At 43.7% G+C, this 19,746-nt stretch overlaps 1 protein-coding gene across 1 annotated transcript in view; it reads left to right on the forward strand.

Moving 5' to 3' along the window:
* CFAP299 (cilia and flagella associated protein 299) overlaps positions 1-19,746 on the forward strand; it is a 625,798-nt gene that overhangs the window by 532,361 nt on the left and 73,691 nt on the right. The gene's annotated exons all lie outside the window — the stretch shown is intronic.

Consider the following 19,746-nt stretch of genomic DNA (forward strand, 5'->3'; position numbering starts at 1 on the left):
TTTGACTTGATTTAAGGACATTACATCAAAGTTGGATCAGCCTGTAGTGTGTTTTTCCACTTTAATTTTGAGGGTGACTCCAAATCCAGACCTCCATGAGTTAAAAAATTTGATTTCCATTTTTTTTTTTTTGTGTGATTTTGTTGTCAGCACATTCAACTATGTAAAGAACAAAGTATTTCAGAAGAATATTTAATTACTTCAGATCTAGGATGTGTTATTTTTGTGTTCCCTTTATTTTTTTGAGCAGTGTATAATAAAAGGGGTTATCCGACTCTTTGTAACTGATGAACTATAGAGGGTAGGTGATCAGTTACAAAGAGTCAGATACCACATTCAATTAGTGAGAAAATACCTTAGAACCATATCAATGTGAAATCAGGCAACAGATAAGCATGGTGCAGTCCATGCTGGGATAGATTGGTGCCCAAATGGAAAGCAATAGATAAATGATAGCAAGGTACATATGTGAATAAGGCAAATAGACCTAAGCCTGCATAATATTGGGAAAGGTAATGAGGCAAAGAGCACAATCTAGGTGGGGAAAACTGGCACGGACATGAGATATACATCCAATTACCTACCAAAAATCAGTACATGTAGTGTGTACTGAGTCGTGACCCATACCCTGCTAGGTAGCATGGTGCACTACATGTAATCATGTGACTGGCACTTTATAGAAGCCATATCTGTGTGCACTTGAAATGACATAAATTAAATTTTTCAAGAAATTTCAAGAAAGTACAGCGCTGGTGAATAGGATTTAAAAAAAAAACTAATTACAGGTAGTACTCTGGTTTTGGGTGCAAGCTGGGGATTTTCAGCTTTGCAATCCACAGCAAAATTTACTGACAAAGTCAACACAAAATCCACAGGTAACGTGGATATTTTGCAATGAATTGTGGATTTGTAGTACAGGGAGTGCAGAATTATTAGGCAAGTTGTATTTTTGAGGATTAATTTTATTATTGAACAACAACCATGTTCTCAATGAACCCAAAAAACTCATTAATATCAAAGCTGAATATTTTTGGAAGTAGTTTTTAGTTTGTTTTTAGTTTTAGCTATTTTAGGGGGATATCTGTGTGTGCAGGTGACTATTACTGTGCATAATTATTAGGCAACTTAACAAAAAACAAATATATACCCATTTCAATTATTTATTTTTACCAGTGAAACCAATATAACATCTCAACATTCACAAATATACATTTCTGACATTCAAAAACAAAACAAAAACAAATCAGTGACCAATATAGCCACCTTTCTTTGCAAGGACACTCAAAAGCCTGCCATCCATGGATTCTGTCAGTGTTTTGATCTGTTCACCATCAACATTGCGTGCAGCAGCAACCACAGCCTCCCAGACACTGTTCAGAGAGGTGTACTGTTTTCCCTCCTTGTAAATCTCACATTTGATGATGGACCACAGGTTCTCAATGGGGTTCAGATCAGGTGAACAAGGAGGCCATGTCATTAGATTTTCTTCTTTTATACCCTTTCTTGCCAGCCACGCTGTGGAGTACTTGGACGCGTGTGATGGAGCATTGTCCTGCATGAAAATCATGTTTTTCTTGAAGGATGCAGACTTCTTCCTGTACCACTGCTTGAAGAAGGTGTCTTCCAGAAACTGGCAGTAGGACTGGGAGTTGAGCTTGACTCCATCCTCAACCCGAAAGCCCCACAAGCTCATCTTTGATGATACCAGCCCAAACCAGTACTCCACCTCCACCTTGCTGGCATCTGAGTCGGACTGGAGCTCTCTGCCCTTTACCAATCCAGCCACGGGCCCATCCATCTGGCCCATCAAAACTCACTCTCATTTCATCAGTCCATAAAACCTTAGAAAAATCAGTCTTGAGATATTTCTTGGCCCAGTCTTGACGTTTCAGCTTGTGTGTCTTGTTCAGTGGTGGTCGTCTTTCAGCCTTTCTTACCTTGGCCATGTCTCTGAGTATTGCACACCTTGTGCTTTTGGGCACTCCAGTGATGTTGCAGCTCTGAAATATGGCCAAACTGGTGGCAAGTGGCATCTTGGCAGCTGCACACTTGACTTTTCTCAGTTCATGGGCAGTTATTTTGCGCCTTGGTTTTTCCACACGCTTCTTGCGACCCTGTTGACTATTTTGAATGAAATGCTTGATTGTTCGATGATCACGCTTCAGAAGCTTTGCAATTTTAAGAGTGCTGCATCCCTCTGCAAGATATCTCACTATTTTTGACTTTTCTGAGCCTGTCAAGTCCTTCTTTTGACCCATTTTGCCAAAGGAAAGGAAGTTGCCTAATAATTATGCACACCTAATATAGGGTGTTGATGTCATTAGACCACACCCCTTCTCATTACAGAGATGCACATCACCTAATATGCTTAATTGGTAGTAGGCTTTCGAGCCTATACAGCTTGGAGTAAGACAACATGCATAAAGAGGATGATGTGGTCAAAACACTCATTTGCCTAATAATTCTGCACTACCTTAATTGGTAGTAGGCTTTCGAGCCTATACAGCTTGGAGTAAGACAACATGCATAAAGAGGATGATGTGGTCAAAACACTCATTTGCCTAATAATTCTGCACTCCCTGTATATTTGAAGCAAAATCAGCAGAGGATTTTCACACAAGGCATAAACTGTCACCAATATGAAAACTAATGAATCCTGATGAATACCACTGGCTTGTAAGGGTTCATCGTGAACACTTTGAATTTAGCCTTAGTATTTGTTGGGTACCAAAGTCTCTCAGCCATGGTTACATAGGTACCTACAGTCGGCTGATAAATGACATCAGGACAAAATGTGCACTTATAACTGTACCTTTTACCTTTATACATCTTATATTACATCTCAGTCTAATTCAATTAAATGTGGGTAATCTGCCAAATGAGGCACTGTTCCCATAAAAAATATCTATATTTAGATCATTTTAGTCTTTCATAAATTGGTGTAATTTTATGTTTTCTCCCATATTCCAAAGATATACTGAATTCATATTATGGACTACAATTTATATTATGAGCCCCACAGGGTGCAGTTAGTGATTGTAATGTCTGTAAAGCGCTGTGGAATACACTACTCACAAAAAGTTAGGGATATTTGGTTTGTGGGTGAAATTTCAGTATGAACCTAAAATGCACTTTAACCTTTACAAGTGAACTTAAATGTGACCTTCTCTAAACTTTTGATTGCACATGTCCAACTGTTCAATGTTTCAGTACTTTGTGCACAACTTGCTGTTCTCTAGCAAAGAGCTTAACGGCAAAATTCACAACAGGTGTTTGATCTATGAATTGCCCAATACATTTCCTGGTTCAATTATAATTGGTATTTATACAGGCCTCCTCATCATGTTCACATTTTGACATCATGAGACCAAGACGACACCTAACAATTGATCAACAATACCTCGCCATTGACTTCAAGCAGGGTGTTCTCAGACAGATGTGACCACTGAGCCTAAAGTGTCAGAGTGTCATCAGCAGGTTGCAACAGAGATACAGAGATACTGGAAGAGTCACAGAATGCAATAAAAGTGGATTTCCTTTGGCCACATCCCACATGATAACCGCTTCATTGTGAACAATTCCCTGCGGAACCAGATGAAGAATGCCACACAACTCCTGGCACATTTAAGGGAGGTGAGAGGCACCTAAGTGTCACATCAGACCATTCAAAACCATTTACATCAGCTTGGTCTGCATGCTAGACTGTCAGGATAGGTGGGTAGGTGGGGAAATAACAAAACACAGTAAAACAAACAGAACAAATGACTAGGCCCAAAAGCTAGGGAGAAAAGGGTCACCTCCTAGCGATCCCTAAAAGCTTTCCCTAAACTGCTGTGCCCATGTGTATACCCTTATGGTGGATATGCACATGCCCTCGTGCCTAAATCTAAACACCCTGGGCAAACCCTAAGCAGCAGGGAAAAGGGAAGAGGCAACCTACTTCTTCAAACCAGGAGGAAGCAAGCGTCTCCCTAGAGGCCTAGATAAAACACACAAAGGGAAATAACAGAGAGGACTTATCTTGAGCAGAGCTGGAGCAGACAATCCACCACACATCCAGAGCTCTCAGGAAAGAACTATAACCCGCACAGGCCACTGGCGAAGGAGGGATAAATAGCCTCGCTAACAACGAAACCCACTACAATGTGGATCTAGCTCAAACCCAAATCAAAACAAACAGAGAAGTCAGACATGTGCAACCAGTCTGACAGACCTCCGCACATTTACAGGGCAAGGCGTGACAGTACCCCCCCCTTTCTACGGGTGACCTCCGGACACCCCGGACCAACTTTATCCAGGTGTGCCCTGTGAAAGGCCCTCACCAGGCGGCTATCACTGACATCAGTAGCCGGAACCCACAATCTTTCCTCGGGACCGTATCCCTTCCAGTGCACCTGGTACTGGAGGGAAACCCGAAGAATGCGTGAGTCGAGAATCTTAGCGATCTCAAACTCCAAATTGCCAACCACCAGGACAGGGGGAGGTGGCAATGAAAATGGTTCCACAGGTTCCACATATTTCTTTAATAAAGACCTGTGAAACACATTATGGATCTTCCAGGTCTGCGGAAGATCCAGACGAAACGCCACCGGGTTGACAATCGCAGAGATTTTGTAAGGGCCAATAAATCTTGGACCCAATTTCCAAGATGGTACCTTCAGCTTAATGTTTTTAGAGGACAACCACACCAAATCACCCACACACAAGTCCGAACCAGTCATACGTCTCCTGTCAGCCATCTGTTTATATCTTTCACCCATCTTTTCCAAATTAACTTGGATCTTCCGCAAGATAGATGACAAGGCGGAAGAGAATCTCTCCTCTTCTGGCATCCCAGAAGATCCAGTCCCACAAAAAGTACCAAACTGTGGGTGAAAACCATATGCACCAAAAAATGGCGACTTATCAGTGGACTCCTGTCTACGGTTATTCAAGGCAAATTCGCTTAGAGACAAGAACGAGGACCAGTCATCCTGGTTCTCGGCAACAAAACACCTCAAATAGGTCTCCAGGTTTTGGTTAGTGCGCTCTGTCTGACCATTCGACTGGGGATGAAAAGCCGAAGAAAAAGTCAGTTGAGTTCCCAGATGAGAGCAGAACGCCCTCCAAAACCTGGAAACAAATTGCATCCCCCTATCAGACACCACATCAGAGGGAATGCCATGTAGTTTCACAATGTTATCGGTAACGGTATAAAGTGGGCTATCCACTACCACCAAAATCACAGTTTTCCCAGAGGAACTCGGTAAATTGGTAATAAAGTCAATGGACAAATGTGTCCAAGGATGAGACGGGATGGATAAAGGAAGAAGGGATGCACAGGTCTCACAAGCTGTCACATAACTCTCCACACCCTTGCGCAACCCTGGCCACCAGAATCTCCGGGAAATAAGATCTATGGTGGATTTGCTTCCAGGATGTCCCGCAAGGACCGTATTATGATGTTCCTTGAACACCTTGTATCGCAGTTCAGCAGGAACAAACAACTTGTCTGGAAGACTAGAATCAGGAGCCTCCTCCTGGGCCCCCAACACCTCCATCTCCAACTCTGGGTACAGAGCGGAAACCACCACCCCATCATCCAAAATCGGAGCGGGATCCTCCGAATCACTCCCCCCAGGAAAACTATGTGACAACGCATCTGCCTTGACGTTTTTAACCCCAGGGCGAAAGGTGAGCACAAAATTGAACCTAGTAAAAAACAGTGACCATCTAGGCTGTCTAGGATTCAGGCGCTTAGCAGACTGCAGGTAAGCCAAATTCTTGTGGTCAGTATACAGTCAGGTCCATAAATATTGGGACATTGACACAATTATAACATTTTTGGCTCTATACACCACCACAATGGATTTGAAATGAAACAAACAAGATGTGCTTTAACTGCAGACTGTCAGCTTTAACTTGAGGGTATTTACATCCAAATCAGGTGAACGTTGTATGAATTACAACAGTTTGCATATGTGCCTCCCACTTGTTAAGGAACCAAAAGTAATGGGACAGAATAATAATCATAAATCAAACTTTCCCTTTTTAATACTTGGTTGCAAATTCTTTGCAGTCAATTACAGCCTTAAGTCTGGAACGCATAGACATCACCAGACGCTGGGTTTCATCCCTGGTGATGCTCTGCCAGGCCTCTACTGCAACTTTAGTTCCTGCTTGTTCTTGGGGCATTTTCCCTTCAGTTTTGTCTTCAGCAGGTGAAATGCATGCTCAATCGGATTTAGGTCAGGTGATTGACTTGGGCATTGCATAACAGTCCACTTCTTTCCATTAAAAAACTTTGGTTGCTTTTGCAGTTTGCTTTAGGTCATTGTCCATCTGCACTGTGAAGCGCCGTCCAATGAGTTCTGAAGCATTTGGCTGAATATGAGCAGATAAAATTGCCCGAAGCACTTCAGAATTCATCCTGCTGCTTTTGTCAGCAGTCACATCATCAATAAATACAAGAGAACCAGTTCCATTGGCAGCCGTACATGCCCACGCCATGACACTACCACCACCATGCTTCACTGATGAGGTGGTATGCTTATGATCATGAGCAGTTCCTTTCCTTCTCCATACTCTTCTCTTCCCATCACTCTGGTACAAGTTGATCTTGGTCTGATCTGTCCATAGGATGTTGTTCCAGAACTGTGAAGGCTTTTTTAGATGTCGTTTGGCAAACTCTAATCTGGCCTTCCTGTTTTTGAGGCTCACCAATGGTTTACATCTTGTGGTGAACCCTCTGTATTCACTCTGGTGACGTCTTCTCTTGATTGTTGACTTTGACACACATACACCTACCTCCTGGAGAGTGTTCTTGATCTGGCCAACTGTTGTGAAGGGTGTTTTTTTCACCAGGGAAAGAATTCTTCGGTCATCCACCACAGTTGTTTTCTGTGGTCTTCCGGGTCTTTTGGTGTTGCTGAGCTCACCGGTGCGTTCCTTCTTTTTAAGAATGTTCCAAACAGTTGTTTTGGCCACGCCTAATGTTTCTGCTATCTCTCTGATTGTTTTTTTTTTTTTTTTTTCAGCATAATGATGGCTTGTTTCACTGATAGTGACAGCTCTTTGAAACTCATCTTGAGAGTTGACAGCAACAGATTCCAAATGCAAATAGCACACTTTAAATGAACTCTGGACCTTTTATCTGCTCATTGTGATTGGGATAATGAGGGAATAACACACACCTGGCCATGGAACAGCTGAGAAGCCAATTGTCCCATTACTTTTGGTCCCTTAATAAGTGGGAGGCACATATGCAAACTGTTGTAATTCCTACACCGTTCACCTGATTTGGATATAAATACCCTCAAATTAAAGCTGACAGTCTGCAGTTAATGCACACATTGTTCGTTTCATTTCAAATCCATTGTGGTGATGTACAGAGCCAAAAATGATAGAATTGTGTCCATGTCCCAATATTTATGGACCTGACTGTATACCGTAATAGGATGAGTAGCCCCCTCCAACCAATGACGCCATTCCTCAAAGGCCAATATAATTGCCAGCAACTCTCTATCTCCTACATCTTAATTTCTTTCAGCGGCCGAGAGTTTCTTGGAGAAAAAAGCACACGGACGCCATTTGCTAGGGGATGGACCCTGCGACAGAACTGCTCCGACCCCTACTTCTGATACATCAACCTCCACGATGAACAGTTGAGACACATCAGGTTGCATCAGAATGGGAGCAGACGCAAAACATTTCTTAATAGCAGAAAAGGCCTGTAATGCCTCATCCTGTCACGGCGGACAGGATATAGAAACACAGATAAATAAACAAACAAGTTTCTAGGTGAGAAGCTGGGGATCAAGGTCACCTCCTGATAAATCCCTACCAGCTCTCCCGATACTGCTAAGCCCATGTTCAGACCCTTAAGGTGGGAATAACGTGTCCTCGTACCTGGGCTGAGAATACCCTAAAAATCCCTAAGATGATGAAAGGGGAATAGAGGCAGCCTGCTCCCTCCGAACCTGGAGGGGCAGGCATCTCTCTAACAGCCTAGACCGCAAACCACAAGAGAACAAGAACCAACTTATCTTTTGAGCAGGAACAGCCAATCCTTCCTTCCTTGAAAACACAGAGCCAGACAGAAGCTATAACCCGATGGGAACACTGGGAGTGGGTGTGATTTAAACTGAAACCAACGACCCCACCCAGTGCACCTGAAGGGAGGCGGATCTAGCTTGACTCCAAAACAAAACAAAAGGCTAGACATGTGCTGCTTATCTGGCAGACCTCCGCACATTGCCTGAGCAGGGCATGACAGTACCCCCCCCCTTCTACGGGTGACCTCCAGACACCCTGGCCCAACCTTATCCGGGTGGGATCTGTGAAAAGCCTTCACCAGATGGCTGGCACTAACATCCCGAGCCGGAACCCACATCCTTTCCTCAGGGCCGTATCCCCTCCAGTGTACCAGGTACTGAAGGGAACCCCGAAGAACTCTTGAGTCAAGAACCCTGGAGATCTCTTACTCTAAATTTCCATCAACCAGAACAGGAGGAGGAGGCAAAGGCGATGGTTCCACCGGTTTCACATATTTTTTCAGTAAAGACCTGTGGAACACATCATGGATCCTCCAAGTCTGCGGAAGATCCAGCCGAAACGCCACTGGATTGACCACCGCAGATATTTTGTATGGTCCAATAAATCTTGGACCCAGTTTCCAAGATGGTACTTTCAGTTTAATATTTTTAGTAGACAACCACACCAGATCACCCACACACAGGTCCGGACCAGTCATACGTCTCTTGTCAGCCATTCGCTTATACCTCTCACCCATCTTCTCCAAATTCACTTGGATTCTCCGCCAGATAGAAGACAAGGCAGAAGAAAATCTCTCCTCCTCTGGCATCCCAGAGGAACTAGTCCCAGAAAAGGTACCAAACTGAGGATGAAAACCGTATGCGCCAAAAAATGGTGACTTACCCGTGGACTCCTGCCTACGGTTATTCAAAGCAAACTCTGCTAGGGACAAGAATGAGGACCAGTCCTCCTGATTCTCAGCCACGAAGCACTTCAAGTAGGTCTCCAGGTTTTGATTAATACGCTCTGTCTGCACATTCGACTGCGGATGAAAAGCCAAAGAGAACGAAAGTTGAATGCCAAGCCGAAAGCAGAACGCCCTCCAAAACCTGGAGACAAACTGTGTGCCCCTATCAGAAACCACATCCGAAGGAATGCCATGCAATTTCACGATATTATCCACGAAAATCTGCACAAGAGTCTTGGCATTGGGCAGACTAGCTAATGATATAAACTCGGCAGATCCGTAATAAAGTCCATAGACAAGTGCGTCCAAGGACGAGACGGAATAGACAAAGGAAGAAGTGAACCAGCAAGTCGAGTATGAGCAACCTTTGACCGTGCACAGGTTTCACAGGCTGCCACGTAATCCTCAACGCTCTTACGTATCCCGGGCCACCAGAACCTCCGGGACACAAGATCAAAGGTGGACTTACCACCAGGATGTCCAGCAAGGACAGTATCGTGATGTTCCTTGAACACCTTGTTTCTCAGTCCGTCAGGAACAAACAACCTCCCTGGGGGACAAGAACCAGGAGCCGCCTCCTGGGCTCCCAACACCTCCATCTCCAATTCGGGATACAGAGCAGAGACCACCACCCCATCAGCCAAAATCGGAGCAGGATCCTCTGAATCACATCCCCCAGGAAAACTGCGAGACAACGCATCTGCCTTAACGTTTTTAACCCCCGGGCGAAAAGTAACCTGGTAAAAAACAGTGACCATCTGGCCTGTCTAGGGTTCAGACGCTTGGCAGATTGCAGGTAAGCCAAATTCTTATGATCCATATATACAGTAACAGGGTGAGACGCCCCCTCCAATCAGTGACGCCATTCCTCAAAGGCCAATTTAATGGCCAGTAATTCTCTATCTCCTACATCATAATTCCTCTCGGCGACCGAGAGCTTCTTGGAAAAAAAAGCACACGGAACCCATTTGCCAGGAGATGAACCCTGAGACAGCACTGCTCCAACCCCCACCTCTGATGCATCAACCTCCACCACGAATGGCTGAGACACATCGGGCTGCACCAGAATGGGAGCAGACGCAAAACATTCTTTAATAGTCGAAAAGGCCTGCAATGCCTCATCCGACCAGACAGAGACGTCGGCGCCCTTCTTAGTCATATCGGTCAGAGGTTTTACAATGGTAGAATAGTTCAAAATAAATTTTCTATAAAAATTAGTAAACCCCAGAAACCGCATCAGAGCTTTCTGATTCTCCGGTCATTCCCATTCCAGAACCGCCCAGATCTTTTTGGGGTCCATATGAAAACCAGAGTCAGAAAGCAGATATCCCAGAAACGGAAGCTCCTGCACAGAAAACACACATTTCTCCAATTTGGCATATAATTTATTCTCCCGAAGGATCGTCAAAACCTGTCTCACGTGATCCTGATGGGTCTTCAGATCAGGAGAGTAAATTAAAATGTCATCCAAGTAAACTACCACGAACCTCCCCACAAAATGATGGAAAATGTCATTGACGAATCGCTGAAATACCGCTGGCGCGTTCGTTAACCCAAAAGGCATAACCAGATTCTCGAAATGACCCCCATGTGTGTTGAAGGCCGTTTTCCACTCATCCCCTTCCTTGATTCTGATCAGATTGTAGGCCCCTCTTAAATCCAACTTGGAGAACACCTTGGCTCCAACAATCTGATCAAAAAGATCGGAGATCAAAGGAAGGATATACGGATCACGGACCATAATACGGTTCAATTCCCGGAAATCCAAACAAGGTCTCAGCGATCCATCCTTTTTCTTTACAAAGAATAAACCCACTGCCACTGGAGACTTAGATGGCCTAATATGACCTTTTGCCAAACTCTCGGCAATATACTTCCGCATGACCTCTCTTTCAGGTTGAGAAAGATTGTAAAGCCGAGACTTTGGCAACTTAACCCCTGGGATGAGATTAACTGGACAATCATAGTCACGATGAGGGGGCAATTCCTGAGCCCCACCCTCCGAAAAGACATCCGCAAAATCTGAGAGATACAGAGGTAGAGCCGTAGTAGACACACCAGAGATAGATGTGCCAAGACAATTATCTGAACAAAACTCACTCCAACCAATGATCTGTCTTGCTTGCCAATCTATAATTGGGTTATGTTTTGTCAACCATGGTAACCCTAAGACTATAGGAGCGGGTAAGTCCTTCGTGACAAAACAAGACATAATCTCAACATGTGAATCACCCACCCTTAACAGAATACCATGAGCAATATGAGTGAGACTCCTTTGAGAAAGAGGGGAAGAATCAATTGCGAAAACCGGAATCTCTCTTTCTAAAGTGCAAGACCCAGATTTTGAAGAAAAAGAAAATCAATAAGGTTTACCCCAGCACCACAGTCAATGAATACTTCAACAAAAAAAATTCTTGAGTCTAGCGCCACCATAGCTGGAAGGACAAAACGAGTACTACAGGGAGCTTGCATACCTGCTTGCTCCAACCACTCGATTCACACTACCAAGTGTCAGGAATTTTTCTTTTTTTTCTTTAAGTAAACCTCTTGGTGATTCTTTCTCATCAACATGCAGTTTAACGAAAGGACAAACAAAAGTAAAATGACCACTTTTTCCACAGTAATAACATAGTTTATGCAACCTCCTAAAGTCTCTACGACCAGAACGGAAAGATACCTGACCCAGCTGCATGGGTTCCTCCCCTACCCCAGAGTTACATGTAATATCACCCTGGGGAGCAGGTGAGACAAAACCACTCACAGAAGGGATCCCTTGCGCGGAGGGAGCCTTACACCTCTCTCTAATACGTCTATCTAACCGTACTGCCAAGGACATTGCATTCTCCAATGTATCCGGGTACTCCTGAAAGGCAAGGGCATCTTTCAATCTCTCAGATAATGCCTGACAAAACTGACTACGTAACGCGGGGTCATTCCACTCTGACTCAGTAGCCCATCTCCTAAACTCAACGCAATAAGCCTCTGCAGTATGTTCACCTTGTAATAAATTGCGCAATTTAGATTACGCCATCGAGACCCGATCTGGATCATCATATATTAATCCCAAGGCTTTAAAAAATTCTTCCACCGACCGGAGGGCCAGAGAACCGGGCGGCAGAGAAAAGGCCCAGGATTGCGCGTCCCCTTTTAGCAGAGAAATGATTATACCAACCCTCTGACTTTCATCACAAGATGAAGATGGACGCTACCGAAAATACAACTTGCATGATTCTTTAAAGCGGATAAAGTCATCCACACCCCCATAAATTTGACTTGCACCTGATGCCAGAGTATTCTGACACCGTGTGACCGAATTACGCAGATCCGCAACCTCTAGGGATAATCCCTGCATGCAATCAACTAGCGCATCAAGTGACTCCATCTCAAAACCGCTGAGCAATGGCAGTCAAAGTATTGGCGGGTTATAATGTCACAGCGGACAGGATATAGAAACACAGATAAATAAACAAACAAGTTTCTAGGCGAGAAGCTGGGGATCAAGGTCACCTCCTGATAAATCCCTACCAGCTCTCCCTATACTGCTAAGCCCACGTTCAGACCCTTAACCGCCTCACGTCCGCCCATAGGATATAAACGTCCTATGGGTGGACGTCTATTTCTGACAGCACGTTTTAAAACGTCCTGTCAGAAATAGCAGCTGCACGCTAATCGTGCAGCTGCTGATCGGGTTGCCCGCTGTCAGTGACAGCAGGGCAACCCAGAGATAAGGCAGGGACAATTCCCAGGTGTCCCTGCCTTGACGATCGCTGCAGACACAGCGCTCACCGAGCGCTGTGTCTGCAGAGCAGGAAGCGCTGTGCGCTTCCTGTTCCGGCCCGGCGGTCATGTGACCGCCGGGACCGGAGAGTGCAGGGGCTGTGTGAGGTCTCTCAGAGACCTCGATCAGCCCTGCACTGAGGCTGTACAGCGCTGGATTGCTGCTGTACAGCCTCTATAGGGGTGCATTTCTTCTGTAACTGGGGCTACTATGTCAGCCCCAGTTACAGGAGAAATCAACTGTGTAAAAAAAAAAAGTGAAGTAAATGTCCCCCAGAGGTCTTGTATGACCTTATGGGGGACGAAAAGTGTAAAATAAAAAAAAATAAAAATAAAGGGTTGAAAAAATAAAATAAAAAAAAGTTTCACATGTAAAAAAAAAAAAAATCCAAAGTAAGGAATAAAAAAAAAAATTAAAAATAGAAAAAATAAAATAAAATAGACATATTTAGTATTGACGCGTCCGTAAAAACCAGCTCTATAAAAATATCACATGACCTAACCCCTCGGGTGAACACCGTAAAAAAATAATAAAAAAAACTGTGTCAAAACAAGCAATTTTTGTCACCTTGCATCACAAAAGGTGCAACACCAAGTGATCAAAAACGCGTATGTCCCACAAAATGGTACCAATAAAACCGTCACCTCATCCCGCAAAAAATGAGCCCCTACATAAGAAAATCTCTCAAAAAATAAAAAAACTATTGCTCTTAGAACATGGAGACACTAAAACATCATTTTTTTGGTTTCAAAAATGCTATTATTGTGTTAAAGTGAAACAAATAAAAAAAAGTATACATATTAGGTATTGCCGCGTCCGTAAAAACCAGCTCTATAAAAATATCACATGACCTAACCCCTCGGGTGAACACCGTAAAAAATAAATAAAAAAAACTGTGTCAAAACAAGCAATTTTTGTCACCTTGCATCACAAAAGGTGCAACACCAAGTGATCAAAAACGCGTATGTCCCACAAAATAGTACCAATAAAACCGTCACCTCATCCCGCAAAAAATGAGCCCCTACATAAGAAAATCTCTCAAAAAATAAAAAAACTATAGCTCTCAGAACATGGACACATTAAAACATAATTTTTTGGTTTCAAAAATGCTATTATTGTGTAAAACTTTAATAAATGAGAAAAAGTATACATATTAGGTATCGCCACATCCGTAACAATCTGCTCTATAAAAATGTCACTTGACTGAACCCCTCAGGTGAACGCTGTAAAAATAAATAAATAGAAACTGTGCTAAAACAACCAATTTTTTGGTCACCTTGCCCCATAAAGTGTTATAATGAATGATCAAAAAATCATATGTACCCAAAAATAGTACTAATAAAACTGGCACCTTATCCCCTAGTTTCCAAAATGGGGTCACTTCTTGGGAGTTTCTACTGTAAGGGTGCATCAGGGGGCTTCAAATGGGACATGGCATCTAAAAACCATGTGGAGTTCCTTTTCTTCTGTGCCCTGCCGTGTGCCCATACAGCAGTTTACGACCACATGTGGGGTGTTTCTGTAAACCGCAGAATCTGGGTAATAAATATTGAGTTTTGTTTGGCTGTTAACCATCGATGTGTTAAAGAAAAAAATTGATTAAAATGGAAAATCTGCCAAAAAAGTGAAATTTAAAAATTAGATCTCCATTTTCCTTTAATACTTGTGGAACGCCTAAAGGGTTAACAAAGTTTGTAAAATCGGTTTTGAATACCTTGAGGGGTGTAGTTTCTACAATGGGGTCATTTATGGGGGTATCCACTATGTAGGCCCCACAAAGTGACTTCAGACCTGAACTGGTCCTTATAAAGTGGGTTTTGGCAATTTTCTTAAAAATTTGAAGAATTGCTTCTAAACTTCTAAGCCTTCTAACGTCCTAAAAAAATAAAATGACATTTCCAAAATGATGCCAACATAAAGTAGACCTATGGGGAATGTTAAATAATAAATATTTTATGAGGTATCACTTTCTGTTTTAAAAGCAGAGAAATTGAAATTTAGAAAATTGCGAATTTTTCAAATTTTTGGGTAAATTTGTGATTTTTTCATAAATAAAGGTGAAATATTTTGACTCAAATTTATGACTATCATGAAGTACAATGTGTCACGAGAAAACAATCTCTGAATGACTTGGATAAATAAAGGTGTTCCAAAGTTATTACCACATAAAGTGAGATATGTCAGTTTTGCAAAATTTGGCCTGGTCAGGAAGGGGGCAAAGGGCCCAGATGGGAAGTGGTTAAGGTGGGAATAACGTGTCCTCGTGCCTGGGCTGAGAATACCCTAAAAATCCCTAAGATGATGAAAGGGGAATAGAGACAGCCTGCTCCCTCCGAACCTGGAGGGGCAGGCGTCTCTCTAACAGCCTAGACAGCAAACCACAAGAGAACAAAAACCAACTTATCTTTTGAGCAGGAACAGCCAATCCTTCCTTCCTTGCAAACACAGAGCCAGACAGAAGCTATAACCCGCAGGGAACACTGGGAGTGGGTGTGATTTAAACTGAAACCAACGACCCCACCCACTGCACCTGAAGGGAGGCGGATCTAGCTTGACTCCAAAACAAAACAAAACAAAAGGCTAGACACGTGCTGCTAATCTGGCAGACCTCCGCACATTGCCTGAGCAGGGCATGACACATCCGGCCAGACAGAAAAGTCGACTCCTATTTTAGTCATATCTGTCAAAGGTTTTACAATGGTGGTATAATTCAAGATGAATTTTCTGTAGTAATTGGAAACACCCAAAAACCGCATCAGAGCTTTCTGATTCTCAGGCCGGTCCCATTCCAGTACCACCCTGACCTTTTTGGGGTCCATACGAAAACCAGAGTCAGAAAGCAGGTATCCTAAAAACGGTAGCTCCTGGACAGAAAATACAAATTTTTCCAATTTTGCATACAATTTATTCTCCTGAAGGATCGACAACACCTGTCTCACGTGATCCTGATGGGTCTCCAAATCGGGAGAGTAAATTAGTACCGTATTTTTCGCCCTATAAGACGCACCGGCCCATAAGACGCACCTAGGAAAATAAGAAAAAATTTTTTTTTAACCAAAAGATGTGCTTTTGGTGGGTTTGAACTAATGGCGGTCTGTGCATGACACTATTATGGGGGATCTGTGGATGATGCACTGTTATGGGGTGGGGGATTTGTGGATGGCACTGTTATGGGGGGGAGCTGTGGATGGTATTATGATGCGGGGGGTCTGTGGATGGCATTATGATGGTGGGGGGGATCTGTGGATGGCATTATGATGGCGGGGGGGATATGTGGATGGCATTATGATGGTGGGGGGGATATGTGGATGGCATTATGATGGTGGGGGGGATCTGTGGATGGCATTATGATGGTGGGGGGATCTGTGGATGGCACTGTTATGGGGTAGCGGATCTGTGGATGACACTGCTATATGTGTCATCCACAGTTCCCCCCCATAACAGTCCCATCCGCAGATCCCCCCCATCATAATGCCATCCACAGATCCCCCCACCATCATAATGCCATCCACAGATCCCCCCCATCATAATGCCATCCACAGACCCCCCCCATCATTATCCCATCCATAGATCCCTAAGGAGGGGTTGTAGTAGGCGGGGAGAGTGGCGGGGCAGTGCAGGCACTGTACTCTGGTCCCGCCAATCAGTATGTACTGTATTATACCTAGTGTTAATCATAATATCTAAACTGCGCTCCCCCTGCTCCCCATCTGTACCGTACTTACCGGTACATGTCACACTCCGTCTCCTGTAGTAAGCGCTAGCAGGCAGGCCGGGCTGCAGGCGGCCGTAACTCACTGAGGTCACGTGCCTGCTCCACCTGCTTCATTCATAAAGTAGGCGGAGCAGGCAGTTGCCCATCATCTAAATTCTGCACAATAAGACTCCGCAGTACGTTATCCCTGTAACAAACTGCGCAGCTTAGATTCAGCTATAGAGACCCATTCTGGGTCATCATAAATCAAGCCCAAGGCTCTAAAAAATTCATCCACCAACCGGAGGGATGGTGAACCGGTCAGCAGAGAAAAAGACCAGGACTGCGCGTCCCCTTTGAGCAGAGATATAATGATCCCCACTCTTTGACTCTCGTCACCAGATGACATCAGCCGAATAAAGTCAGCACCACCCCCTGAGAACCTATCAGGGAGAGCGACTTCAGGCTCTAAGCAGACCTGATTTCCTCCAATGGTGCCAGACGCCAGAGCATTCTGACACCGTGCAACAGAACTGTGGAGATCTGCAACCTCCAGCGATAATCCCTGCATGCGATCAACCAAGGCATCCATAGCCTCCATTTCGCAAACAGCAGGGATATGCCGTTTTTTTTTTAAGGCGGGTTATAATGTCATGATAGGTAGGTAAGCGGGAAATACCTAAGTGTCACACCAGACCATTCAAAACCATTTACATCAGCTTGGTCTGCATGCTAGACTGTCAGGATAGGTGGGTAAGTGGGGAAATAACCAAACACAGAAAAACAAACAGAACAAACGACTAGGCCCAAAAGCTAGGGAGAAAAGGGTCATCTCCTAGCGATCCCTAAAAGCTTTCCCTAAACTGCTGTGCCCATGTGTATACCCTTATGGTGGATATGCACATCTTGAGCAGAGCTGGAGCAGACAATCCACCACACATCCAGAGCTCCCAGAAAATAATTATAACCCACACAGGCCACTGGGGGAAGAAGGGATAAATTGCCTCACTAACAATGAAACCCAGTAGACCTGAGGGAAGGTGGATCCAGCTGAAACCCAAATCAAAACAAACAGAGAAGTCAGACATGTGCAGCCAGTCTGACAGACCTCCGCACATTCACAGGGCAAGGCGTGCAAGGGTACCTGACCACACCAGCAGACGCATGCATTATCATCTTACATGGGCCAGGGAGCATCTACGCTGGACGAGGGACCAGTGGGCTTCAGTGCTGATGAGACATTGAGGAGAGTGCTATGCATCAGCCACAGAGGAGCCTTCAGTGGTGATGTTACAGTGTGGGCAGATGTGTCTAGTCAATACAGAACTGCCCTATACTTTGTAAATGGTGCAGTGACAAGCCCATACTACTTGAATAACATCATTTATTCAATCATTGTGCCTCTGCATGAACAACACAGGCCTAATTTTATCTTCATGGATGACAATGCACCAGCTCATCGAGGTTACATCATTAAGGGGCGGCTGCTGGAAACTGGGGTACCACAAATGGAGTGACCTGCACTTTTTCCAGACCTGAATCCCATTGAAAACCTATGGGATCAGCTGAGTCGCCGTGTAGAGGCTCATAGCTCTGTATCCCAGAACCTCAATGACCCGAGGGCCACCCTTCAAGAAGAATGGGATGCCATGCCTCAGCAGACAATAAGTCGACTTGTGAACAGCATGAGACGTCGTTGTCAAGCTGTAATTGATGCTTAAGGCCACATGACAAGTTACTGAGACATTGACATTTTTGTGAGGGTATACCCACCATTGTTGTTGGTTTTTGCTTCAATAAATTGTTTAAGATGAGGAAATCACCATGATATAATATCACTGTGGCGTGAACTTTTTGTGTTTTGCATAAATTTCACCCGAAAGCCAAATATCCCTAACTTTTGTGAGTAGTGTATGTTGGTGCTATATAAGAGAAAGATCTCTGTTTATATCTATATATTTCTTTTCCATCTCTATAATATCTTTATCATATCTGTTTTCCAAGTTCAAAGAGATGACTTGAAGAGAAGATTGGTTTATGTATCATGACAATTAATCAGTGCAGAATTAGAGAAATGTGGCATGACACTCTGATGACAGCATTTAAATTTTACTAATGTGCTCAGCTTAACCATGAAATATACTTTTAGATTGAAAATGAGTTGTTATGCAAAGCCGAAACGCAGCTGTGCTGGAGAGGGGTAGGTAACAGTAACTAAAAGCCACCACTCAGTAAACAAGGCAACGGACCTCTGCCAGGGAGGTTAAGGGAATAAGAAGAAATTACAGTCCATTTTAACTTAACATATTTGGATGGAGTAGGAAAGACGTGTGCTTCTGCCAACTCAGTAAATGTTTAGCTTGGAGAACTTTACTTCCACATCTGGCTTGTGTTATACACTGTAAATATTACTTCTTTCAATTTCATTTTTTCAATGCAAATTATGAAGAAAACAAGATGAGTGCAGTGGAAAGATTTAGAGGTAAAGGTAGCAGGTTGCTCAGGTACCAGATGAATTGATGCTAATGCAGAATTACAGTCATTGGCAGCCTATGACTGCATTATTTCATCTTCTGAAGTGTTTTATGTGATATACATCCATTTGCACTCATCTGACCTATGGGTTTATTTTACACCGTGGTATTTGTACTATTGACCGACTGAAGTGTGGCTACAATCTTTAGAGATGAACCAAGTTAGGAACAATTTGATTCTGCCGCTTTGCGTAATTTCACAAAGAAATTTGATTTGTGACGAATTACTTAGTCATGAGCGCATTCGTTTGTATCTAGTTGGCACAATGGCGAGAAATGTCGATCGCCCTGTCTCCCCCATCACTGAACCCCTCAGAAACCGCGTTCATCGCTGATAGTAGCATCTGAGGCTACAATTTTGGAATTTCATGGGTTAATCAGGGTAAAAAAATATACTCACCTCATCCATATGCTCGCATAGAGGCTGTCTTGCCCATATTGATTGAAGACACCATGTGAAATCTTGCGACATCATCAAGCTGGCAGGGTGTGATGATGTCATCACTGATGATGTGTGGTGGCGTCATACTTCAACCCGCGTGAGATTTCTCACGGTTTCTGCAATCAATATGGCCATGATGAATTTTTTATGCAGAAATGGATGGGTGAGTAAGAATTTTTTCATTACCACGAATTGCAAGGAAATTCAGCTTCGCTGCAAATAGAATTTTTGCTGAAATTTGGATCAAGGTCAATTCATTTCGCTTTGATGTGTTCAACACTAACAATCTTTCAAAATGACCTCAGATAACTGGTTAAT

Source organism: Bufo bufo, chromosome 2, assembly GCF_905171765.1.
Source record: "Bufo bufo chromosome 2, aBufBuf1.1, whole genome shotgun sequence".
NCBI classification, from domain to species: domain Eukaryota; kingdom Metazoa; phylum Chordata; class Amphibia; order Anura; family Bufonidae; genus Bufo; species Bufo bufo.